This window comes from Narcine bancroftii, chromosome 9 (genome assembly GCF_036971445.1).
Source record: "Narcine bancroftii isolate sNarBan1 chromosome 9, sNarBan1.hap1, whole genome shotgun sequence".
Taxonomy (NCBI): Eukaryota; Metazoa; Chordata; class Chondrichthyes; order Torpediniformes; family Narcinidae; genus Narcine; species Narcine bancroftii.
The window spans coordinates 118,894,089-118,921,236 of NC_091477.1; the positions used below are offsets into that span (position 1 = coordinate 118,894,089).

General features: G+C 44.9%; 1 long non-coding RNA gene across 2 annotated transcripts in view; it reads right to left on the minus strand.

Moving 5' to 3' along the window:
• The window catches only part of LOC138742717 (uncharacterized), a 135,850-nt gene that overhangs the window by 91,521 nt on the left and 17,181 nt on the right, over positions 1 to 27,148 (minus strand). For both annotated transcript variants that reach the window (XR_011344371.1, XR_011344372.1), the window contains exon 2: positions 8,884 to 8,990. This is a non-coding gene — a long non-coding RNA (uncharacterized lncRNA). The remainder of the gene's footprint in view (positions 1 to 8,883; positions 8,991 to 27,148) is intronic.

Consider the following 27,148-nt stretch of genomic DNA (forward strand, 5'->3'; position numbering starts at 1 on the left):
GAGCCCACCTCACTGACAAAAGGCAAAGGAGGAAAAACCCAACACCCAACCCCAACCAACCAATTTTCCCTTGCAACTGCTGCAATCGTGTCTGCCTGTCCCGCATCGGACTTGTCAGCCACAAACGAGCCTGCAGCTGACGTGGACTTTTTACCCCCTCCATAAATCTTCGTCCGCGAAGCCAAGCCAAAGAAAAACAGTAGCTTTAATAAATATTTTAATTGTATGTACGGGTGGACGCAACTCATGTAGGTGGGAGGTCGAGAACTATCTGTATTTGTGAAGTATCGTGGGCTTCTTGGAGTGCAACATCAAGAACACGTTAAGCAAACACATGCCAAGGCATCTTTGCACTGTGGGCCATTTCCTCAAGTCTTTCAGCAAGTGGGGGGGGATGGGGGGGGGGGAAGGGTGATGGGAGCAGGCTGGAAGCTCCGAGCCAAGAACCAGATTTTTATATATTAGTACTAATATATATTAATACAATCCTGTCTATCATTTATTTCTCCATTTCATATTATAGTAAAATTCAATGAAAAGATTTAAAAAAAAGAAAGAAGGAAAGAGCTGAGTGAGGTGGAGGAAGGGAGTTGAGGGAAAGCAAGAGACCAGGACAGGCAGGTTAACAAGAATAGGAGTTCATGGAAACAGAGTTCCATTTGTTCCACATTGTCAGTGTCTGACAATATCACTCTCCAGATATTCAGCACTCACAAGTCTCTGGAATTCAAAGAATCTGAACTCTGAGGGATGGATTGCCCAGTTAGTTTCAGATTCCCTCGTCATCCCAATGATCAGAAGATCAGAGAACAGAAGTAGACCATTTGGCCCATTGAGTCTGCTCTACAAGTCTACCTTGAGCTAAACTGTTCTCACATCTAGTTCCAAATTCTGGCCTTTCCCCCATATTCCTTCTTAACCTTGACTAATTAGATGCCTATCAGTCTCTTCAAACTCCCCCAGTGATTGGGCCTCCACAGATGTATGTGACAATGAATAGGAACATTGATCAGAGGATGGGAGGTGAGCATTTCATTGGGGATGTAATGTAACTATGGGAATCTCTAGAATTCTCCATTTCTGAGGGTTGTCGAGGTCAGATTGTTAGAAGTATTTAAAGTGGTGGAGGATGAATATTTGGAAGTTGGCACAGATGAGGAGTTGAGTCTTGGGCAGGTTCAAGTGGCCATCTTGCCTTATCCCCCTCCAATTTTCTTGCGTTCAGAACATCTTGAGACCTTTTAATATCTCCCCCCATCCCCCAAAGAGGCCAGGCATAGCTTGATTGAACGCTCACTGCATTGACAATCCAGCACTCCCACAACGTGGTCCTGGGGAGTAATTGAAGGCTTTTACAGTTGGTTCTCTGTAGCGGAAACTAGATCCACAACCATCTGAGTCAGACGCAAGTAATGTTGATCTGGTGAACAACTAACAAATGAAACAGGAAATGAGAAGGACCTACAGCCAACGGAAAAGCCTGGAATAAATGTTCAGTGTTAGAATGTGGTTTAGGCATGACTTGTTGAACATTTAACAGGCCAGAACAGCTCACCCTGATCAGTCACTGACCCATCTCTGGAGTTTATTCCACACCCATTACAAGGCATGCCTCTTTGCCACTCAGATTACCGATTCAAAGTTAAATTAGTCATTCAGAATCGAGCAAACATCCGGAGATATAAATCCAAATCACACCGTAGTTGCCAGAGCATTCAAACCAAGCACTTAAAATGGGAACAGGAGACTGGTCTCAGTATTGAGAGTGTTAAACTACTTAGCATGGTTTAAAAAAAAAGTTCTCTGGTCAAAAAAGGGAGGGAGGTCTGCCATTCTTTTGCGGTGAGGATGTTGAACGACCAAACTGCCTACACTATTCATCTGAGACTCTTATCCACAAAATGGTATTTATTTGCATATATTAATACTTTTCCTGGATATCCAGTTTTATCCAGTGTCATGTGTGTTTTGCATCAAATATGGAGAACACCGTTTCATTGGATTGTACTTGTGTAATCAGATGACAGTAAACTTGACTTGATTTATCCAGTCTAATACATTTTAACTGGCATCTGAATTGGCCTCAAACACTTAGATTCAGAGTTAAATACAAAGAACATTACAGCTCACAAGCCCTTCTGATATTGTGCCGACTCAAACAAACTCAACAAATTATCCTCCCTACCTCACACTCTGAACCCTCTATTTTTCTTGCATCCATAACCACCCCGGCAATGCTTTCCAGGCACCCACTACACCCTGTATAAAAAAAACAACTTACCCCAATGTCTCCTTTAAACTTTTCAGCCCTCACCTTGTACATAGGAGGCAAGATATATTATTGACATTTCAGGGCTGAGCCCTTTTTCAAGTTCAAAGCAAGAACAGGAGGTGTCTGAATAAAGACTGGAGGTGCATGAATCCAGTCCAACAAAAGGGGTTGATTGGATACGATGAGGAAAAGTGAGAATTGATTTTAGCTCTGTGAAAGGAGAAAGAGGGAAAAGGTGAGAGAGCAACACAGAGCTGGGTGAAGGGAAGTGGTGGGGTTAACAAAAACCAGAGAAGTCAATGTTAATGCCTCTGGTATGTTAACCTTGCCTGATAAAACATGTTCTTCAATCAGGCACAGATCAAGCAGCATCAGTGGGAGAAAAAGAATAGGTGATGATTCAGGTCGGAACCCTATAGCAAGACCGAGAGTGCAGAGGGCAATGGCCAGTGTAATGAGAAAAGGTAGGAGGGGTTGTACAGGGGCTAGTAGGGGATTGAAGTGTTCCTATCCAAAACCATTCTTCCCAATAAATGTTGCTCAACCCGCTGACTTCCTCCAGTAGAATGGACTTCCTCTAAACCTTTCCTATCCATGGATCCATCCAAATGTGTTGTTTTGTTATTTTTACCTTGCACTACTTCCCACCTCTATCCCTTCCCCTTCCCCGTAGACCGTCACCTTGTAATGGTGAAGGAGCTCATGCGGTCCTGTGATCCTGAGAGTGATGCCGTCTGGAGCGATGCTCCTGGTAGGGCCACCAGAGTCCTCAACGGTGGAACAGGCGGACGAAGTTACTCTGAACTCAACAGCTGTCAAGGTGGGCGAAGGCTGCCACAAACTCACCAGCTACGATTGTCATGGTTTCCATGCCGTCCACACGGTTTCCATGCCGTCCACACGGTTTCCATGCCGTCCACACGGTTTCCATGCCGTCCACACGGTTTCCATGCCGTCCACACGGTTTCCATGCCGTCCACACGGTTTCCATGCCGTCCACACGGTTTCCATGCCGTCCACACGGTTTCCATGCCGTCCACACGGTTTCCATGCCGTCCACACGGTTTCCATGCCGTCCACACGGTTTCCATGCCGTCCACACGGTTTCCATGCCGTCCACACGGTTTCCATGCCGTCCACACGGTTTCCATGCCGTCCACACGGTTTCCATGCCGTCCACACGGTTTCCATGCCGTCCACACGGTTTCCATGCCGTCCACACGGTTTCCATGCCGTCCACACGGTTTCCATGCCGTCTAACTAGTTGGTTAACTTACTTAAATTATTGTGGGGTTCTTGGAGTGCCACATCAATTACACTTTAAACAAATACATGCACAGGTGTCTTCACTCTCTGGGATCAACGGAACGAAGGCCATCATTATCGAGGGGTAGGCATGACCACAGCACCTGCCGGCCCACAAGCCCAAATATCCAAATTGACCTACAACCCACATACATTTTGAAGGGTGGAAAGGACCTCCCAAGCGACACAAACCCCACATAGACACGGAGAATGTACAAACTCCTTATAGACAGCGTCATATTAGAACCCAGGTCACTGGCACGCTGTAATAGCTTTCCTCTGGCGTCTTCACTTTGTGAATTAACAGAAGTCCACCATCCTCGACCTCAAGGGATAGCCATGGCAGTGATGATCCCTTCCTCTGGAAACTCACCACTCTCTTTTACCACCGAGTTTAGTTGAGACAAAAACGAGAGGACACTGGTTAAAGGTGAAAATGGAAATCTTGAAGGGGAACTTCATGCAGTGTGGAACGACCTTCCAGCTGAAGCAGTGAATGCGATCACAGTTTTGACATTTAAGAAACACTTGGACTTGGACATGGATGGGAGGGGTTATAGTTCAGATACAGATGAGTGGGAGTTGGCAGAAAAATCATTCGACACAGACTAGAAGAGCTGAAGGGTCTAGTTTTCTATGGGAAAAGGTTGTGTTTTAAACCTCCCTTCCCCCCACACCTCACCTTAAATCTGCACGTTCTGGCTTTAAACCCTCCAACCCCGACTATTCAGCCAATCATAATCATATAATCTGTTGCAAGGTAACCCCTCCGCCTCCTTCGCTCCTGGGGAAACAGTTCCAGTCTATCCAATCTCTTCTTGCAGCTCAAACACTCCAGTCCAGGGAGTAGTGTGAATCTTCCATGCACCCTGTCACACCCTCCCTCTTAAGTCCCTCTCCAGTTACTAGAGGGGTCGAAGGGGCCGGTTTCTGTACTGTAATATTCTACAGTTCTAAGAATCAACAGTAAACACTACGTTCAAGTTCATTGTCATCTGATTGTTCATCCTTCCTAGCCTGGTGGTCCTGGTTTCTGTGCTACGATACCTCTTCCTTGAAGGTAGTGTCTCAAAGATACTGTGGGGTGGACAGTAATAGTCCTCAATTGATTCTCTGAGGCATCTAAGCACTGCTCCCTGTAGATATTGTCGATAGAGGGAAGGGAATCCCCAGTGATCTTCTCACAATTTTAATAATCCTCTGTATTGATCTCCAATGTGATGCTTTGCAGCTTCCATACCACTCCATGACACTATCATTCAGGGCACTCACTACTGTGGTCCTTTAGAACAATGTTTGGATGACGACCAGTGGCCTTGCCCTCAAGAAGTGTAGATGCCTGCTGCACCTTCCTGATAATAAGGAGATGTTGTGGGTCCAAGGTGGGTCATCCTTTAAATGGATTCCAAAGAACTTTGTGTTCCCCACTCTCTCTACAATGAAACTTTAATAGGTACATGGATATGCATAAATACAGTAGATGACCCATACCTTTTAAAAATTCCAGCAACAGTGACCAGTCATTTTTAATGTTTCAACATCCATCAACAGCGCACACTGCCCGTTAGATCTGGTTACTGTGGGTGTTGGTAGTCAATTACACTGTGTGGTGTGAGATCCACAATCCTATTGGAACAGCAAGTTCTTCCTCTGAAACACTGTCAGATTGATAGTCTCTCATTCCATACCCACACTGTTCCCATCTGCCTATCATGACCTGCATGGAAAAGGCCCTTTGCCCCAACTCACCAAGGTTGTAATCTGGCCAGTTCCGTTTATTCAATGTCCTTCTAAACTTCTCACCAAAACGTCTTTTGAACATCACCATCATACCTATTTCTATTACTTCCTCTGGACATTGTTGCCTCCACATCATTTACCATCCATCTAAGAGACCATTGAGTCTACCCTGTCACTTAATCATGAGCTGATCTATTTTCCCTACTCAGCCGCACTGCCCAGCCTTCTCTTCATAACCTTTGATGCCCTGGCTAATCAAAAACCCATCAATTTTTGTCTTAAATGCTCCCAAATGACCTGCTGTTCATAATCCACAATCACCTGTAGCAACAAATTCCTTAGGTTGACCACCTTCTGATTGAAGGAATTCCTCCATATCCCTGCTCTAAGCAGGCACCCTTCAATCTGAAGTTGTGCCCTCTCGTCCTGGAATCTCCTACCACAAGAAACATTCTTGCCACATCAACTTTGTCCAGGCCTTTCAGCATTTGAAATGGCTCTACGAGGTCCTGCTCATCCTTCTGCATTCAAAGTACAGTTTAAGAGCCGACAACCGTTCCTCATAGGCCAATCCTTTCATCCCTGGTATCATTCTCAAATATTTTCAGAACCCTCTCCAATGCCAGCATGTCTTTTTTTCTAAAACAAAGGCATCCATAACTCTACACAGTACTCCAAGTGAGGTCTCACCAGTGCTTTATGAATCTCAACATTACATCCCAGTTCTTGCATGCTATTCTGCTAGATACGAATCCCAGCATTGCATTCTCCTCTTCACCACCGACTCCGCCTGGAGATTAACCTTTAGAGTATCCTGCATGAGGACACCCAATTTCTCTTTGCACCTTGGAATTTGGAATATTCTCCCCATTTAAATAATAGTCTACCCTTTAGTTAAGGCTCTCCAGGTCTTGCTTCATAATTGACCATGTGAGCTGTACAACTTCACCCCCCCTCCCCCATAGCAAACCTGGCCTTGCCGTCTCCAAGATATTTTCTTTTCCACAGCCATTCCTTCCCACCCTCTATGCAACTTTACCATCTTTTTATTTCTTTCCCAGTTCAGACAGAGGAACTTCATTTTTGAACCATTAACCCATTTTCTCTTCCCACAAACACTGCCTGATCGACTGAGAGTTTCCAGCTTTTTTTTTTATATAAATGAAATTTTTCATCCAAACTTAATCCAAGTTGTCACTGATATTTTTTCCATGAGTGCTTTCAATCCATACCTTCCCCACAAAGGTCTCGGGAAAAGTGTCTTCCAAGTTTTCCAGAGATTCTCTTGTGCCTTTGTTCTAAAAACACAGTAAATGCTGGACGATCTTAGCCGGTCTTGTAACATCCATCAGAGGTGAAGATATATTACTGAAGTTTCGGGCCAGAGCTCTCCAAGGTACAAGCACAAAGGAGGTATCTCAATAGAGAAAGGGGGGAAAATGAGAGGGGGAGGAGTCCATTCCAACAAACAGAATGTGTTAAATAAGATCTAATCCAATCAACACCTTTTGTTTGTTGGTCGGGACTCCTCTCCCTCCCATTCCCCCTTTCTCTGCTAGTCTCTGAGACACCTGCCTGATTTTTGCTTATACTTGAAGGAGAGCTCAAGCCCAAAATGTCAGTAATATATCTTGACCTCTTATGGACACTGTGAGACTGGCCGAGTTCCTCTAGTATTTACTGTGTGTTTTTACTGAAATCACTGTCTGCAGATGTCAGGGTTTCATTGCTTTATCTGTACTGACTGGTTCATCCTCTTTACTGATTAAAATAATGGTTTTCGTTACATACCATTCCAACAGATTAATGAATCAATTCATGGCATATTTAAACTGACCCGTCAATCTAATCTCTGCTCAAATGAAGCAGATGGTGAATCATTCTAACATCTTGGAAGTGGCAAATGTTGAGAGCAGGCAATGCCTCATCTCCTCTCTTCAATAGATTTCTGAGCTCCATTGTATCACAAACCACAAATTGATGTTTTTGTTTTCTGTCAAGTACAAGCAGCAAGATGGATCGAGCAGTTCTAATGAAGACAAAAATCCATCAAACCCCATTAGCTCGAAGGTCATGATCTCTGAGTGACTGTACAATTTGAGTAGCTAGAGAGCATAAAGCCAGGAACAATTGGGATGCTCAAATTGTTGGCATTTGGTGGAAAAATTTGGAGAGATGAGCCAAATGAGATCAGCTTGGATGGACAATTGGTCAGCATGGATGAGTAGAGCGAAAGAACCCTTCAGTGCTGCACAACTTAATAACAGTATTCTGTAACGGAGTAAATAATTCTAAAATATTATTTATATTTATTTCAAATACACATCTAAATCGGAGGTATTAGATCGATGAAACTTGTGGCCACAAGCAGTTGTTGAGACCAGAACATAGGGTTTATTTAAGGCAGAGGTTATTGATTAGCCAGGGCATCAAAGACTATGGGGAGGAGGCCGGGCAGTGGGGCTGAGTGGGGAAATGGACCAGCTTGTGTTTAAATGGCTGGACAGACTGAATCGCTTATTGCCTCTCCTATGGTTTTGCATCTTTATGTATGTATGTGTGATGCTATGTGCTGTGAATTGTGTACGTGTATGCACTGTGGTCTGGAGAAACAGTTTTGTCTAGTTGTACATGAACATCCAGATAACGAATTTGCAGTAAAACACAAGTCTGCAGCTCCTGTGATTGTAGTAAAAACACCAAAATGTTGTAGGAACTCAGCAGGTCTCGCAGCATCCATAGGAAGACAACATTAGGCCCAAATGGTAGTTATATATATTTCTTCATAGGGACACTCGTGAATTCCTCTAGCATCTATGTTTTTACTTTCAAATCTAAACTAACAGGGTTTTGCACCAGTTTTAACCACTCCTTAAATAAATGCTTTGTGGCTTTTTTTGCAACATCAGAAAAATCTTGCAGTCATGGTGTTTGGAACTGTGTTTCTGCTTAAGTACCTCTCATACATTTGCAAGCATTGGCAGGAAACAGATAATACGTTTGGCTTGAAAACATTTCAGAAAGAATGCTTGTCGGTCCTATTCAAAGCCACAAGACTGCAGCAGATATCCAAATATTGATTTCTAATCTAAGATTTTCTTGTCCTGTTTACACTTTGAACTAAACTGCATGGTTTTCAGTGAGCTGGCAGTCCAGCCTAGTACCATTAGGGAGATGTGCGAGTTCTGCATGTTAAAGGGAAAAGGGCATGTCGAGATTGCACCATTCCTGAAAGAGAATCGAACCATTGTAGCTGCCTGACACAAAATGAACGTGGCAATTGCACAAGGCCCACACAAGCCTTTCACCTCAGCTGAACGTCGGCGCAGCAGGAACAGCGACTGACATTACTTCCGCTGACCACAGAGGGAAAACCAGGTCCAGCAATGGGAAACTGCCTATATAAGCAGGGGCAGAGCGTGCAATAAGCCAGTCTTGTCTGTGACTGCATTGAGCACGTGTCGTTCATCCACTCTCTGCTGTAGTGACTTGCGATGCCATCGACAATTCCTCAGCCCTGCTCCCTCCCCACCAGAGATGCTGCTCAATACATTGAGTTCACCCACCAGTTTGTTTTCACTGCAGATGCCAGTGTCTGCTGTCACTCGCCTTCCCTCTGAATCATATCGTTGCGTGTTCTTGGCCATTCGGTGTGTCCTCTTGAATGTCAGACCTGCAATATTAATGAGCCCATTTATTATATACATAAAACTATAAAAGGTGCTGTGATTCTGGCTGCAGACAAATACCAGTATGAGATCAGAGACCCCCATGCCCAAGTATAGGATCATAGTCGTGCAACAGGCCCATTGGCCCACAGGCATTGTGGAAATCTCACAGATCCATCCCAAGCACTTAGACCCGTGTACATCCCGCTGGATGGTAACCATATAACCACTTACAGCACAGAACAGGCCAGTTCGGCCCTACTAGTTCATGCCGTAAAAAATTCCCACCATCCTAGTCCCACTGACCAGCACCCGGTCCATACCCCTCCAGTCCTCTTCTATCCATGTAACGATCCAGTCTTTCCTTAAATGTAACCAATGATCCCGCCTCGACCACATCTGCCGGAAGCTCATTCCACATCCCCACCACCCTCTGCGTAAAGAAATTTCCCCTCATGTTCCCCTTATAATTTTCCCCCTTCAATCTTAAACCATGCCCTCTAGTTTGAATCTCCCCCTTTCTTAATTGAAAAAGCCTATCCACATTTACTCTGTCTGTCCCTTTTAAAATCTTAAACACCTCTATCAAGTCCCCTCTCAATCTTCTACGCTCCAGAGAAAAAAGCCCCAGTCTGCACAACCTTTCCCTGTAACTCAGACCCTGAAATCCTGTCAACATTCTCGTGAACCTTCTCTGCACTCTCTCTATTTTGTTTATATCTTTCCTATAATTTCGTGACCAAAACTGTACACAGTACTCCAAATTTGGCCTCACCAATGCCTTGTACAATTTCATCATAACCTCCCTACTCTTGAATTCAATACTCCGATTTATGAAGGCCAACATTCCAAATGCCTCCTTCACCACACCATCTACCTGAGTATCAGCCTTGAGGGTACTATTTACCATCACTCCTAAATCCCTTTGTTGCTCTGCACTCCTCAATTGTCTACCATTCAATGTATATGACCTATTTAGATTTAGGTGCATGAAGGATACCTGCAGGGAGTAGTATTTGCCTTTGCCAGCTGCTGCAGTCCTCTGTGTTAGAGGTGAATGGGATTAGGATGCTTTTGAGCAGCTTGTAGAGGGTGGCACAGTTAGCACAGCATTATTACAACATCAGTCATCAGGTTCAAATTCAGCACTGTCTGTAAGGAGTTTGCATGTTCTTGCCATGTCTGCATGGGTTTTTTGTTTCCTCCCGCCCTCTGAAATTGGGCAGCACAGCCTTACGGGCAGAAGGGCCTGTTACCCTGCTGCTTATCTAAGTTTAAATGTAAAAGAAATTTTAAAATTTTGTATGTGTTTCACACTGCTACAAGTGTGTGCCAGTGGTGAAGGAAGCAAATGTTTAGTGGGGTCAGTGGCTGCTAGTGTACTGATTTGTCAGGGGAGAGTTTACTGTATGGAGTGGTTAGGGGTGAATGCCCTGAGGTCAGAGTGGGAAAGAGGGTCAATGCTCATAGTATTTGGGGGTGCAGGGGAAATGTCCCAAGTGGTGGGGGGGGGGGGGGGGGAAAGGGAGTGTGAATGCTCAGTCAGTGTTTCTCAACCCTTTTCTTTCCACTCACATACCACTAAGTAATCCCAATGCCATCGGTGCTCTGTGATTAGCAAGGGATTGCTTAAGGTGGGATGTGAGTGGAAAGAAAAAATTTGAAAATTATGGTTTTAATCGTACCTCATTGACTTGTTATGTGCACGGTTTCCTAACTCCAAAGGAAATGGGCCAATGACAATTTTTCTCAAGCAAAATATTTCAGTAACAATTGGGTCAAGAGCCGTGATTCTCAACCTTCCCACTCACATCCCACCTTTAGCAATTCCTTAATAATCACAGAGCACCGATGGCAATAGGGATTACTTAAAGTGGGATGTGAGTGGAAGGAAAAAGGTTGAGAACCACTGCTTTAAAGGCTGAATGTGAATGACATGATAACCAAGAAAAGCACAGAAATAATACAGCCAAGGTGCAGCACCAATTGATTAATAAAATGGCCAAATGCAAGTGACCCCCGGGGACCTGTTGTCAGCCATGGTGACCCTATTCTCGCAGAATGATGAGGAATCAGAATATTCCCTATGGGCGAGCTCACCCCCACATGTACCCCCGCCACAGACACCGATACCCCAGGAATCTGGACCAACCACCTCACCCTGCAACACTCATCAGTCGCAATGACAGAACTGCAGGGAGCAGCAGAGGACACAAAGACAAAATCCAGAACTAGGAGAAGGAAGGAATATTCTGCTGAAGGCGATGGCCGCCTGTGGCCCCTCCAAGTGCTCCTCAATTCACGGCAGCAAGATTTATATGCCATGGAAACCTTAGGAACTGTTGTTGATAGCCCATCACACTCCATCTGGATAGAAACAAGGACCCGATTGGATAGAATGGAGGTCATTTACAAATCCAAACAGTGCAACCCCAAGATTTATTCTCCCTCTGCCGTGCAATCTTAACACTAGAAAATGTTAAATGGAAATAGGGAATGCAGGAGACCAGCCAATTAACAATTATGGTGACTCCTGACCATAAATGGCTCAGACACTGGGCCGCATTTTACCGCTAAAGAAAATGAAGAATTATGCCAGTATCTCAGAATAAAGCAACAACTTCACGGCGCCCATCACCCAAAGGCAGCTGGGATTGTGGAAAGAGCAAATGGCACATTGAAAACTAAGCTGTCCAAGCTAACAGAGGAAACAAGTCCAAACGGGGGGGGGAAAGGGACTTTCTGTGGCCCTCTTTGAAATGAGGATCACGCCACACACTCACACTACCAGGCCCCACAGAAGTAACGCCTGGAAAACTGCTGCGTACAACCTTGGGCAGCAGATTTTTTTTAATGTAGAAATGTGTTTTGACATACATGACTTTAGTGAAGGGATAACTAATTACGTACAAGAACTAACTGAAATTCTTGAGATTTTGCATTCGCAAGCATGCAACACTCAAGAAAATAGAAGGACAACATAGAAGGACCCTCACTGAAAATCCAGCCTGGTCATTGAGGAATTGGGAGTGGAAAAAGTGGCCCCTTCCAAGTATTACTCACCACATTCACAGCAGTGAAGACTGAGGGGAAACCCCAGTGGATCGATCACACGGACTGAAAAAAAAATTGGCTCTGGAAAAGGATAGTATAACACCAGGGTTTGTGTCCCAACCATCATTCTATTGCCTGTTGCTTTTTCAGGATTTATTCATGCCTTGAAACTAACATGATACAAGTAGTTATCATGAAGTGATAAAAGGAGGGAATGTCAAGAATTACAGGTAAGGGGGCTTCTGCTGTAGAAAGTAGACCAACAAAGTGAGTAGTCAATAGATGAAGTAGTCCACAGCTGCAAAGGGCTGGATAGGATGGGAGTACTAATTAAGAGATATGGCATATCTAACAGTTGCTGGGTTGTAAATCACAGAAATTGCAAAGAACAGGAGTAGCAAAAACATTAGATTGCTAAAAGAACATGTAAAACTCCACTTTGCTTCCTGTCCAATGGACTACATAACTCGGACAAGAATGCTGTGTACTTTGTACCGTGCAGAGAACAAGTTACATTTTATACTATTTCCTTGTACCCTTCACTTGCACTAGCTTAAGTGATTGTACACTCTTTGGTGCTGCGGTTTGTTTTATTACAGGGCAGGTTAACTTTAACAGAGGGGTAGCAGCTGTTCCTGAACCTGGTGGCGTGACTCTTTCCTGATGGCAACAGTGAGAACAAAACAAGTGCTGGGTGGTGTAGATCCTTGATGATTGCTGTTGCTCTCTGACAGCAGTGTTTTCTGTAGATCTTCCTGATGGTGGGGAGCACTTTGCTTGTGGTGTCCTGGGGTGCGTCCGCTACCTTTTGTAGGGCTTTCTGCACAGGGTTATTGGTGTCCCCCATCCCAGACTATAATCTAGCTGCTCAGTTACATGATCCTCCTGTAAATATTCTGCAACTTCCTGGACACTTAAATTATTTGCTTCAACAAACAACCTGCTGGAGAGCAAAAATGATTGTTAGTGCTTTTGGCTGGAATCTGGAGCAATATGTTGAATTTTTCCAGCAAATCGTTGCTACTCCAGATTCGAGCATCTGCTGTCTCCTGTGTGCCTTAAATGATTCCCTTTTCTAATTGAAAACAAATCCACAAGTTTCAGATCCTATTTTTGGTGAGAGATATTTTTGCTGGCCCTGTCCAAGGATGCATCTGATTAATACCGAGTTCACATAACAGGTCTTTTTTGTAAAATTCCTCTCTGCAATTTCCTAAAATGTGCTCAGTAGTTTACTTTACAGAGCTTAACTACTTACTGGAGATTTCCAAGTGAGAGCTCACCAGCAATGATGCTCCATTGGGATAGATAAACATGAGAACTGCAAATACTGGAATCTTAAGTGAGAAGCTGGAGGGACTCAGTGGGTCAGGCAACATCCGTGGAGAGAGGTGGCCCGTCAGTGAGCAGAACGTTGACGGATTCTCTCCTTGGATTTTATTACGGCACGATCGTGGTAGAATAGGAAGTGTTTCCAGCATAGAACATTCCAGCACAGAGTAGGCCCTTCATCCCAGTGTTGTGCTGACCGACACAAACCTAATGCAAATCTAATAGTTCTCTACCTCACCCATAACCCTCTATTTTTTCTTACATCCAAGTGCCTGTCTTAAATCTCCCTATTGTACAACTTCCACCACCAGCCCCAGCAATGCATTCCAGGCACCTACAATGCTCTTTGAATTTAAAACATTACCATTGACAAATCCCTAATCTTTGCTCCCCTCACCTTAAACAGATGTCACCCCAGGATAGAATGCTGGCTGGCTGTCTGTCTGCCCTATCAAAGCCCCTCAATTTTATACAGCTTAAAGTGAGAGAGGATGATTTAAAAGGCATCTGAGGAGCATTACACATATGCATGTACACATACAGATGAGGTTTGAGGTAGCAGATTCAAAGGATTTGCAAAGCTGGGCTGTTTCAGTATCAAAGTTTTATTTATATCCAGGAGCAAACATGAAACCGGATACTGTACGCCTGCCCATGAACCAATCTCATCTAGTTTGTGCCAAACTATGATTCAGCATAGAACGCTACAGGGCAGAAAAAGGGCCATTCGGCTCTTCTAGTCTGTGCCAACCATTGTTCAGCTAGTCCCAATACCTGCTCCCATTCCATATCCCTCCTGACTTCTCCCATCCATCTCTATCCAATTTATTCATAAAACTCAAGATCGGGTCCACACCCACCACAGCAGATGGCAGCTCATTCCCCATTCCCACCACTCTGAGTGAAGAAGTGCTCCTTTCTGTTCCTCCAAACTTTCCCCTTTCACCCTAAAGACATGTCCTCTCACATTTATCTCTCCTATTCTCAGTGGAAAGAACCTACTTGCATTTACTCTGTCTATACCCCTCAATTTTATTAATCTCTATCAAATCTCCCCTCATTCTTCCTCGCTCCAAGGAAGAAAGTCCTAACCTGTTTAATTGTTCCCTGTAATCAACTTCTGATGACATGGCAACATCCTAGTAAATCTTCTCTGTACTCTTTCAATCTTATTGATATCCTTCCTGTAGTTAGGTGTCGAGAACTGCACACAATATTCCAAATTTGGCCTCATCAATGTCTTAAACAACTTCAACATAACATCCCAACTCCTATATTCAATACTTTGATTTATAAAGGCCAAAAGCTTTCTTTACAACCCTGTCCACCTGCTACACCACCTTCAAGGAACAGGTCTCTTTGCTCCTCCACACTCCTCAGTGCCCAACCATTTACAGTGTACATCCTCACTTAATTTTCCCTGCCAAAATGCAGCACCACAGTCTTCATTAAACTCCATCCTCCATTTACTGGCCCATTCTCCCAGTTGGTCCAGATCCCTCTGCAAGCTTTGAAAATCTTCCTCACTGACCACTACATCTCCCATCTTTCTCATCAGCAAATTTGCTGATCCAATTTACTACATTATCATCCAGATCATTGATGTGATCAACAATGGTCCAAACACAGATCCCTGAGGCATGCCACTCGTCACAGGCCTCCAGTCTGCAAAGCAACCATCCACTACCATTCTGTTTTCTCCAACGCAGCCAATTTCAAATCCAGTTTACCACCCCTCTAGTGCCTTAATCTTCTTAACTAACCTCTCATGTGGCATCTTGTTGAAGGCCTTATTAAAGCCAAGGTAGACAACATCCACAGTCTTCCCTTCATCTACCTTCTTGGTAACTTGATCGAAAAACTCTACAAGATTTGTTAAACACTACCTACCACACACAAAGCTACAGTGACTGCCCTCAATCAGCCCTATACTCTGCAAGTACCTTATTTGCTCCTTGTTCCCTATTCCATTTATAGACCTCTCTTCCTCATCACATCACCAATGTCCCTTGAAAACCAAGGTTCCCTGTGCCTGTTAATTTTACTTTTAATCTTGGTGGGAACATGCAAACTGGATCCTCAAAAATCTCACCTTTGAAGGACTTCCAGTTGCCAGATACATCCTTGCCAGAAAGCAGCTTATTCCAATCAACTCTTCTGAGATCCTGACACATTTCCACAAAATTTAGATCCTTAACTCAAGGACCAGACCTATCCTTATCCACAAGCAACTTGAAACTAATAACATTATGGTCACTGGACCCAAAATGCCTGGCTCCCTAATAGGAGATCAAGTATTACACCCTGTCTCTTTGAAACCTCTACATATTGATTTAGAAAACTTTCCTGTACTCATTTGACAAACTCCAAACCATCCAGTTCTTTTACAGTATTGGAGTCCCAATCAATAAGCAGAAAATTAAAATCTCTGACTACCACAACTTTCTATTTCATAAAATGGGCTGCTATCTCCCGACAGATTTGTGCCTCCAATTCTCTCGGACTATTGGGCGGTCTATAATGCAAGACCATTAGTGGGCTCACACCTTTCCCGTGCCTTAGCTCCACCCATACAACCTCAAGGTGAGCCCACAGTGCCTTCCTGTCTAAGCACAGCTGAGATATTTTCCCTGACTAGCAATGCCACTCCTCCCCCTTTCATCCCTCCCTCTCCATCACATTTGAAGCATCAGAACATTGAGCTGCCAATCCTGCCCCTCCTGCAACCAAGTCTCACTAATAACAATAACATCATAATCCCACATGCAAATCTACATTTTAAGCTCATCTGCCTTACCTCTGCTTTCTATCTTTACATGAACCTTACCATCCTCCAACTCACCATCTGCTCTGTCACTCTGGATCCCCTCCCCCTGCAAATCTAGTTTAAACCCTCCAGAGCAACACTAGCAACCTACTCGCAAGGATGCTAGTCCCCCTCCAGTTCAGGTGCAAACCGTCTAGTTGGAACAGGTCCCACCTTCCCTGAAGCAAAGCCCAATTAGCCAGAAACATGAAGCCCTCCCTCCTACACCACATTTAGCCAATTTATCATCCTTATTCTGCCTCACCAGCACATGGCACAGATAGAAATTCTGAGATTATCACCCTGGAGGTCCTGTGCTTCAACTTTGCACCTAACTCCCTAAATTCTCCTAGCAGGACCTCCTCACATCATTGGTACATGGACCACAACAATTGACTGCTCACCCTCCCTCCTTAGAATTGGAAGAACTCAATCTGAGATATCTCAGACCCTGGCACCAGCAAGGCAACAGACCATCAGAGACACTCGATCTCTCGCACAGAGCCTCCTATCCGTTCCCCTAACTATTAAATCTCCTAACACTACTTCACTCCTCTCCCCTTCTCTTCTGAATTGAGGATCCAGACACAGTGCCAGAGACATGACCACTACAACTTGTCCCTGGTAGGTCACCCCCTCCAACAGTACACTTATTATTGATGGGAACAGGGGTACTCCTCCTCCTGCCTCTTCCCCTTGCCTCCCCTGACAGCCACCCAGCTGCCTGCCTCCAGACTCTTGGGACAGGGGGTGGGGGGGTGCTTCCTCCCTAAAACTCCACTCTATCTCTGCCTCCCAAATAATCCAAAGTTCATCCAGTTCCATACCTCAGTATATCAGGAGCTGCAGCTGGATGCACCTCCTACATCAGCAACAAATGTGTTATCCCTGACTTCCCACATCCTACAACCAGAACACTGGATGGCCCTAACAACTGCCTCAATTACCCAACTCCTCAGTTAGTTAACTAGCTTAATTGAAGAAACCCTTACCTTACTGGGAGTGAACACTTCTTCAGCCACTATTCAAAAAAGCCACAGGAGACAATGTCCCTTAGCCGCTTGAACACTGTCCCTTTCTTTATGTCCTTATCTATTATCTCAATTGCTCCCTGGCCCTAATCAATTAACTCAATTGCAGCCTCCTGACTCCAACTCAAAAAGAAGCAAGAGTTCCTTCCTTTTTCAAACCTCCCTCTCAGCTGTGCTGACATCACACACCTGCAGAGTCTGCCCTCTCCTTTCCCAACATTGAAAAAAGATGGCTACTTACAGGCTGCCCCTCCTTGCAGCCTCCTGACTCCACTGCTCTCCCATCCACGTAGCTATTCCAATTTTTCGAATGTGTCAAAATTGAGCCTGCGTTCGCCACTTCAGTGGTTCTTGTGGCCGAGTCAGTGCAGAAGCCATTGGGTTCATCTGTGAGTGATGCTTTGATGTCTCCTACTGTACCGGAGTTGGTTAGTTGGTCATGTCATTTAGGCCCTGCCGCAGCTGTCAGCTGTCTTTCACTGTTTCCATTTTCGCCCAGGAGATCGATTTCAGCCTGACTTTGAATTGTAGCTAAGTGCATTCTCAAAGCACTGTCGCCTAAAAGTACAAACATTTGAAGGAATCAAAGGTTTCCCTGAACTATGTAGTGAATGCAGCATTGATACCTGGTCTTCATGAAACAATCCATGAGATAATGTCCTTCAAATGGCTTTACTTTAAGCTCCAGTTACCACGAGTCTATGCCATTTATATTTTTAGCTTTAAAAATGCAATAACACATCGTTTATTTAATCTTCTCATTGTTCATCAAGCCAATCAATTGTTTTTATTGAAGTTACAAGCCTTGCAAACACATAAATTACTTTAATCATTTGAAGCTCAAAGCCACAACGGGTTTTAAACAACAAGCTCTCGACACTCTACCCTTCCTTCTCCTATCAAAGATCTTAGCTGTCTGCCCTCTTCCCCATCACTTTTCTTCTACCCTTCCACCTGTATTGAACTGTGAGCCTGCGTTCCTTCCCTTCCTCTCCTCTCTCCTCCTCCCCGCCCTCCCCCACCCACGTTTTCATTGGGTGTCCACCTGTTTTTTCTAGACTCCTGACAAAGGGCTCAGGCCCGAAATGTCCATCACAGATGCTGCGCGACCTGCTGAGTTTCTCTAAGACTTTTGTGGGCTGCAAAAGTTGATCCGCATGCACCAAAGTGGTCAATCAAAGGCTGTGGTAATGTGGAGTACAGCATGCTGGTTTGACATGAGAAGACCCCACATATTGTGTCAGCAATAAGATAATCTGCACTTTCCTCTTGGTCGGCCACCGTAAAAACATCTTCTTCCCCTCCGCCATCAGATTTCTGAATGGATAATGAACCAGAGACACTACCTCACTTTTCCCCCTTTTTTACACTATTTATTTTTTAAATCTTGTGTTGATGAAGGTGTAATTTAGAGAAATTTTTACACTTCGTTCTGCACCCACACTGCTGCTCCAAAACAACAAATTTCATGACACGTGTTTTACTACTTTAACCTGACTGATTCTGATTCACATTCAGATTTCGATTCTGATTGATTTGACAGACCATTTTTCTCCATGAGTACCGCCTGCTCTGAGGAGTCCTTTATTCAACTCAATACAATTTAATCAAATTTCATTCCATTCCATTTCATTCATTCTATTCTATTCAGCTTCCTCCCTAACTTCAATTGAACTTGAGGACATAGATTTCAGGTAAGTTGGGAGAGATTTCAGGGGGAACTGAGGGACAACCTCCTTCCGTTCAGAGGGTGGTCCATGTCTGGAGCGAGCTGCCAGAGGAACCTGTAGAAGGGGGTACAATTGCCACACAAAGAAGGCCTATGAAGGTGTTGGCCAAATGCAGGCAAATGGGACTTGCCCAGAATGCCAGCTTGGTTGGCATGGACGAGTTGGTCCGAAAGGTTTGTGCCATGGTGTATGACAATGCAGACACCTTTCCATCGGATTCAATCGGACCACCTGATCACTGTCAGCATTCATCCCACCCCCTTCGACCATTCAGAACAGTGGTTCTCAACCTTGTTTCTTTCCACTCACGTCCCACTTTAAGTAATCCCTACACCATCAGTGCTCTGTGATTAGTAAGGGTTTGCTTACGGTGGGATGTGGGTGGGAAGGGAAGGTTGAGAATCACTGCTCTAGACCCAATTGTTTCTGAAATATTTTGCTTGACAAAAACGGTCATTGGCCCATTTCCTTTGGAGTTATGAAACCGTCCACATAACAAGTCAATTAAGTACGATTAAAACAGTGGTTTTCAAACCTTGTCCTTTCTACTCACATTCCACCTTAAGTGATCCCTTACTGATCACAGAGCACCTATGGTACAGGGATTGCTTAAAGTGGAATTTGAGTTTAGGAGGCAATTTGAAAACCACTGATCTAGTACAATTGGCCTGTCTGCATAGCTGACCATGAGATACTTGGTCCTAATGCAGTTATGACCTGAAACATCTCAAGTAAGATGTGTAGGCCTTTTTTGCAAGAGGGATTGAATTTAGAATTAGGGAGGTTATGGTGAAACTGTACGTGATATGCTTCAAATTTTGTCGGCTGTAAAGGCAAACAGAGCTGCCATGTGCCCAGCACCCCTAAAATTAAGAGAAAGAGAAGCAAAAGGGAGTCCCTTCAGAGAAACTGGGTTTCTCCAGCACTTCCACAGCCTCATCAGTAACACAGACTGCTGTTTGATTCATTGGCAAAACTGGGCTCGAGATCTGATACGATCAGGAAGCCCTCGGCGCCCGAGGTCCTTCGGGAGCACTTCTTGCCCTCAGCACCCTCTCGAATCCCGGTTCTGATACCAAGTTCCCATGAGCCAGGCTCCAGCAGGGCGCAACCTGTGTGGATCCCCTGACTGCAAGTCATCTGTGGGTCCTTCAGCCACAAGTCCCTCACTGGCCCTCTGCTGTTGTCACCTTCTAGAAGGGTTGCTTCCTAGGCTTTTCCCTCTCCATAGGGAGTGTTCCCCCACTTCAGGTGCCCTGCACCGATCCGCTGTTCTCTTGGGCCCTCTCCTAGTGCACTGCCCAGCATAGGTGCTGCCATCTTGAGCATGGACCTCCATGGTTTCAAGATGTTTACAAAAAACACCATCAGCCACTTTATAGCCATTTATTGCCTGTACAGAGCCATTGGCATCGCCATGGGGCAGTAGGTCCCTGCGGAGCAGCATTGTGTCCTCACTCTCTGCGGAGTTGGAGTCAGGAGCCATTACAACAGCTCCAGCAGAGCCACCATTTTTATTCTCTCTCTCTCTCCATGTTCTATGGGCGAAACACAGGCAAAGGGGACTAGTTTATGTTGGCAACTTGGCTGGTCTTGGATGAGTTGTCCCAAAGGACTTATTTCAATGGTATACTTACTACTGGGTGACTCTATTTGTCAGACAGTCATTACAAGTGCAAGCCAGCCCCTGATGTCATCTAATCGACCTTTTCCTTCTGACAGGGCCTTGCTGGGGAGCAACCAAGCACAGAAACAAACCCTCCCATTGAGCAGGTCCACATCAATCTTTCCTCACCTAGAGACCAGAATCCGTGAGAATTGGTCAGAACATCTCCTCCACAATCTCCACAGGGTCCCCTGATCTACTCACTTTACACCTATGATTGTGTACGACAACACCATCTACAAATTCGCTGATGATACCACGATAATGGATTGTATAAAAAGGGATAAAGGAGAGAGATTGAAAACTTAGCCGAAGGACACAATGTCACCAAAACCAAGGACCTGATGGTTGACTTCAGGAAGAGAAATCCAGAGATCCAGTGATCATTGGGGATCAGAGCTGGAGATGTTGAGCAAATTTAGGTTCTTGGGAGTCATTATCCCGGAAGACCTTTCCTGGACCCAACACACTAATGGCATCTTGAAGAAACCAAGTCAGCCAATCTACGACAATCCCACATTTCCTCTGGCGTTCTCTGCCAATCCTCTCACCCACCCTCATTCTGCTGCCGCCCAAATATATCAGGGCAAATCTGCTTGGGCAACTAACCAATCAGCTTGTCGTTGGCATGGGGGAGTAAGCAGAGTAGCTGGGAGAACCCATGTGATCAGAGTGAGAACCTGCCAACTCCACCTCGACAGCATCAAAAGTTGGGGCTAAGTACGGGTCTCAAGAGCCTTGAGGCAGCAGCACTAACTGCTGCACCACTCCATGGCAGGGTTCAAATTCCACGAATAACATTCAACAATTTCTGCTGTGTCCTTTAAGGTATGTAAGCTGGGGCCTTGTTGAACTTTCCCTGCTACTTTTAGAAACTTGCATTGTGATTCTTCTGGTCACTCCCCCTACGAGTATTTTACTGCTTCCCATGGAACAGAAGCAGAACACAGCTTTATCTGTACTGCTGCTATTTTTGGCACTCAGGATATCCCAAAGATCTCGGGAGAAGCGGCCTCCTTCAAGGAATAGGGATGAAACAGCAGGCCCACAGTTCCAGTGAGCTGGATTTGATCTGGATTTACAGTCAAACTCCAAAAATCTGGATGGAAGAAATCTGGATCAACTGAAACCTCTCAAACTTTTAAAATTTAGCCAGCTTTTGTGTGCGTGTGTCAACGCCACAGAACGCGTGAAAATGAACAAATTAATACTTTTGTTTTTTTTTACTTTATATTATACATGGAAAAAATATTTTGTTAATAAACTACCAAAATTTACCTGTTCTACTCTTCTTTATCCTCCTTACATTTGAATTTTAAAATCTGGAATGATCCAATCCCCGAGTAGACAGGATTTTAGGACTTTTACGGTCATTTTTAAAAACAATTTAGAGATGGCAGCATGGTGACAGGCCCTTCCGGCCCACGAGTCCACGCCCTCCAAATACACCCACGTGACTAATCAACCTACCAGCCGCGTTCATCTTTGGAATGTGGGAGGAAACCGGGGCAACTGGAGGAAGGTCTCGCAGGACACCTGGAAAACCTGCAAATTCTTTCCAGGCAGCGCCAGATTCGAACCCGGATCACTGGCGCTGTAATAGCATTGCGCTAACCCCTACGCTAGCCATGCCATCCCGATTTTGGGCATTGCCTGGGGGGGATTTGTACACATTCTACCTGAGGCTGGGTCGGGTTCCTCCGGGTGCTCCTGCAGGTGTGCGAGTTGGGAGACTAATCTGCTGCCTTCGTGTCTGTCGGTCACTATTGGGAGAATCAGTCAGTTGTTCACGAAGGGGAGCAGGAAAAAGGGAAAGGTGGAGGTGGTGGATTCACCAGGATTGCTCTGAGACTGGGTAGAGTGGGCAAATGTTTTAAGCCCATGCCTAAGGAAAGAAAAGATGCACAAAATAAAATTACTGCTGTACAAATCATAATTGCCTGTGTGCACGGCAGGAAGAGGATAATGAAGGCGATTATTAGGGCTGAATGAACATAGAACACACAAGAATAATTGCACAGGAACTTTGTCTGCATCAAACATCATGCCAAAATTAAACTAAATCTCTGCAGATTTCAAATGATGCAATGTCCTCTGTCCCCTGTCTCCAGAAGCCTCTAAAATGCTTCCATCATATCTGGTACCCTAAATAAACCTGTTCTAGGGATTAATCACCTTCTCTGTATATAAAAACAGTTACCTCCCCTAAACTATCCTCCACTCGCCTTAAACAGATGTCCTGTTGCTGGCCCAGGAAAAATGTGCAGGCTCTCCATGCTATCTGAGCCTATCATAATCTTACACACCTCTATTATGCTGCCTCTCATCTTCTATTGCTCCAAAGGAAAAGCCTTAGCTCTGTCAACCATTCTTTAAAAGACATGGTCTCCAATCCATGTAGCATCCTGGTGAATCTCCTCTGCACTCTCTCTAAAACATCCACATCCTTCCTGTAACGAGGCAACCAGAACTGAGTGCAATACTCCAAGTGTAGTCTAACAAGAGCTTTTAGAATATTGCCTCGTGGCTCTTGAACTCAATCCCCAAACAAATGAAGGTCAACACTTCATTCACCTTTTTAACCACCTGTGATGAAATCACTATTGTACATATTCGTCATATATAAATTACATGATCTTTCCTGGTTGGCTGGCTGAAGACTCCTCCCCTTTCTTCCCTATAAAGGCTGTCATGCCACAAGCCTGTCCCCAGGTCGAGTCCAGGTCAGTGAGAGCGACCAACACAGTGAGACTGTCCATTTCTTGCAAATTAAAACCTTCAGGTTCAACAACTTCAGTCTTTGTGTAATTGATTGTGCATCAACTTGTGTGGCAACTTGTATAGACCTTGTTCTCCAGATGCCTTTGTTCCTCCACACTGCTAACAATGCTGCCCTTAACTATATACTCTGCCTTCAAGTTCAAACTTCCAAAGTTGCATCACTACATTTTTTTTAAGATTGACTCCATCTGCCACTTTTCTCCTCAATCCTGTATCCTGCCCATATCGTGTTGTAACCAACACCGGCCATTCTCAATGAGGCCTGACGTTTTCCCCCACCCCCCCCCCCCCCAGAGGGGAGGGGACCATAGCACATTTGAGTAAAAGCCTTATTTTCGCCTCATTTAACATAAATAGTTTTTATATTGTTGTTAGGAGAAGAGTACGGAAGAAACCAGAACTTGACTGCTTCACAGCGAAGGGGGAAGTACAAACTTTGAGCAGAGACCTAGCCCATGGCTGAACAAATGGCTATCCTATGCCATTCACAACACCTCCAACCTTCATGTCATCTGCACACTTGCTGACCCATCCCACCAATTCTTTGCCCAAGGCATTTATAAAAATCACAAAAAGCGGGGTGGGTTCCTGATCAGATGTCTGAGCAACATCACTGGTCTTGAAGAGTAAAAAGCAGGCAGGTGCCTGAATTAAAAGGCTGGGGAGAAGGGAAGGAAGGGCAAGGAGTGGAGCCCAGACCAACAGAGGAGGTGAGGGGAAAGGTGAAAATTGATCAGGGGAGGGGTGGGTCTGTGAATGCAGGAGTCAGATAGAAAAGGAGTGAGAGAGGGAGAGAGCTAGAGGAAAAGAGATATGGTGGCTAATGGAAACCAGAAACCATAAAATTTAATGTCAATGCCTTGAAGAAGGTCTCAGGCCCAAAACATTGGTTAGAAATCTTTGCCTCCTATGGATGTGGCGAGACCTGCTGAATTCCTCCAGCATCTCTGTTTTTGCTGCAGTCACAGCTTCTACACACTTTCATGTTAACTCGATGTCAATGCCATCTGGCTGAAAGGTGACCACATAGAACATGAGCTGTTGCTCCTTCAATGCCTCAATCCAGCAGCACGAGACCATGGATAGACATGTCGGCATGGAAATGGAGCAGAGCATTGAAATGGGTTGTCACTGGGAGACCCTGGGGAATGCTTAGATACCTTCCACCTGAGGTATTTACCTTGCTCAATGAGAGATGACTTAAGAGAGGTGAACAAGATTATGAGGGTCATAGACAGGGTGGGGGTCCTAGGACAGAAATCTGCTTATGGTGATTGGAGTAAAGTTTAGGGGAGAAGTCAGGGGTAAAAAGTTTTGTACACAGAATGATGGGTGCCTGGAATGTATTGCCAGGGGTGGTGGTGGAGGTTGGAACAATAGGGACATTTAATGAATTCTTGGACAGGCATGTGGATGTAAGAAAAATAAAGGGTTATGGGTGTGAGGTAGGGAAGGTTTAAATAGCTGTGGAGTGGGTTTACTGACTGTAGATCAGCACAGCATCGTGCTGTTCCCCCAACAATCTTTTCTGCTGACTTCACTATCCTCAGCAGGGTCTGGCGATCCGAGGAGGTGCAGCTTCCAAACCAGGCAATGATGCAGTTGCACAGGATGCTCTTGATACAACCGCTGTAGAATATAGTGAGGATGGAGGGTGGGAGATGAACTCACCCTTGGCAGGAAGGAGAGGCGCTACTGGGCTTTCTTGGTTATGGAGCTGGTGTTAAGGGACCAGGTGAGATGGATGCAAGGGTCCTTGTTAAGGTTCATCCTGAGCAGCAGAGTGACAGATGACTCCCTGATCTACGGGCTGTTCCCAGAGACACACGGAGTCAGACATCCAGAGCTGCTGGAAGACCATCAACTCAGTTGGTCTTCCAGCGCACCGAGACTTGGATGAGGGAATGCTGTCAATTGGCACATTCCAAGCTGCAGGAGTACATGCTGAGGGATGCACTGAGGCTTGCTGGAGCCAACATGAGGGCACAGTGGGGAAGGTCCTTTCAATACCAGGCAATGAGGGGCTGAGACCAGAGGGGAAGTTCCCCAAACATCAGAGGGGGTAGTAGCGGCAGGGGGCCACTTTAATGGCAATAGAGCAATGCAGTAAATTGTTTGGCTAACACTGCAATGTATGGAATGAAACAAATGCGACATGAAGAATGTCAAAAGATTTTGCACTGTGAAAATATGTTTTTATTGTGAGTAAAGTTTATTTTTTGAAAATAAAGTTTTGAAAGTAGTGTATCTATTTATTTTTTTATTTATGTTGCCTTGTTGCCGTCATGCCCTTGCTATTCAGCTGATCCATCCATGTGGCTTAGTGGCAGCTCCTTCTGTAATCCAACCATCTCCCCCCACCCCCCCCCCCCCCCCCCCCCACAACACTAAAGCCAACTCGATCTCCTTTTAGCGTGAGGTTAACAGGCTCCAGGCTCAAAACTAAATGAGGGAGAGGAGAGGAGGGCATTGAAGCAACAGCCTTTACTTCATTTTCAGACTTGACCCGATATTCTGCTCCCGATATCCTCAGCTAGACAGTGCAACCAATGTCTGTTGAATAGTGCCAGCACAGTGAGGCCAGCCAATTTATTCTGGTCGCACGGAATAAATGGGCTTTCCATTTCTGTTTGGAATTCAGAACACGGCACTTCAACATTGCAGAGGTGATAGTTCATATTATGCTCAAATGGAGACAACAGAAATTATTACACCAAGAGATTTTTGATCTCAAATGGACTGATCCATGCATTTAGAACAGCCATAAGAGCCCATAACTATACAGGAGGAGAAGTAGACCATTCAACCCATCATGTCTGCTCTGTCATTCCATCATGACCTCATTCATTTTCCCGTTCAACTCCACTCCCCTTCCTCCTCACCATAATTTTTGATACCCTGACTATTCAGATGCCTATCAATCTCCACCTTAACACTTTGGACTCTGGCCATTTTAACCTTATATTATATATATTCTCTGGACAGGGTCCATGGGTAACCCTTTACAGTAAGTAGTAAAGTACAGTACTGTTCACGGTTGGGTATAAAACCAGTCTCAGAAAACTGGGACACGGAGTATATGTGCTTGTTGGAAGTCCTGGAAAACTGGGACACAAGGAAAAAGTGTTGAATTCACTCAATGTTTTGGGCCCCACAGTCCCCAGTGGCAGCAAATTCCAGAGGTTCACCACTCCTTGGCGAAAGAAATTTCTCTGCATCTCTGTTTTAAATGGGTGCCCTTCAACCCTAAAGGTGTGCCCTCCTTATCAAAGACTCCCCTACCAGATGAATCAACTTTGCCAAATCTACTCTGTCCCAGCCTTTCCCCATTCGAAAGGCTTCCACCCCCCCGCCCCATTCTGCTGAACCCCAAGGAGTACAGTCCAAGAGATAACACTTGCTACTCACGTGCTAATCCCTTCATTCCTGTAACTTCCAACGGGGATTCTCATGGTGTTCACAGCACATTTAAGGAGGGCCATGGACTGAAATCATTAAAAAATTGTATGCTTTTTATGTAGTCGGTAGAAAAGAAGTACAGAAGAAAACAACTAAGCTTGACTACCTCACAGGCAAGGGGGTCCATGAACTTTGAGCAGAGTCCAAAGGGGACCATTGCCAATAAATGGTTGAGAGTGGCTGGTCTGGAGGTATGTGGGCCAAGCGCAGGCAGGTAGGACTGGTGTAGGTGGGACATTTTGCTCAACATCAGCAAGGGCCTGTTTCCACGCTATGTGACTCTATAACTCTAATTGGCCTCTGG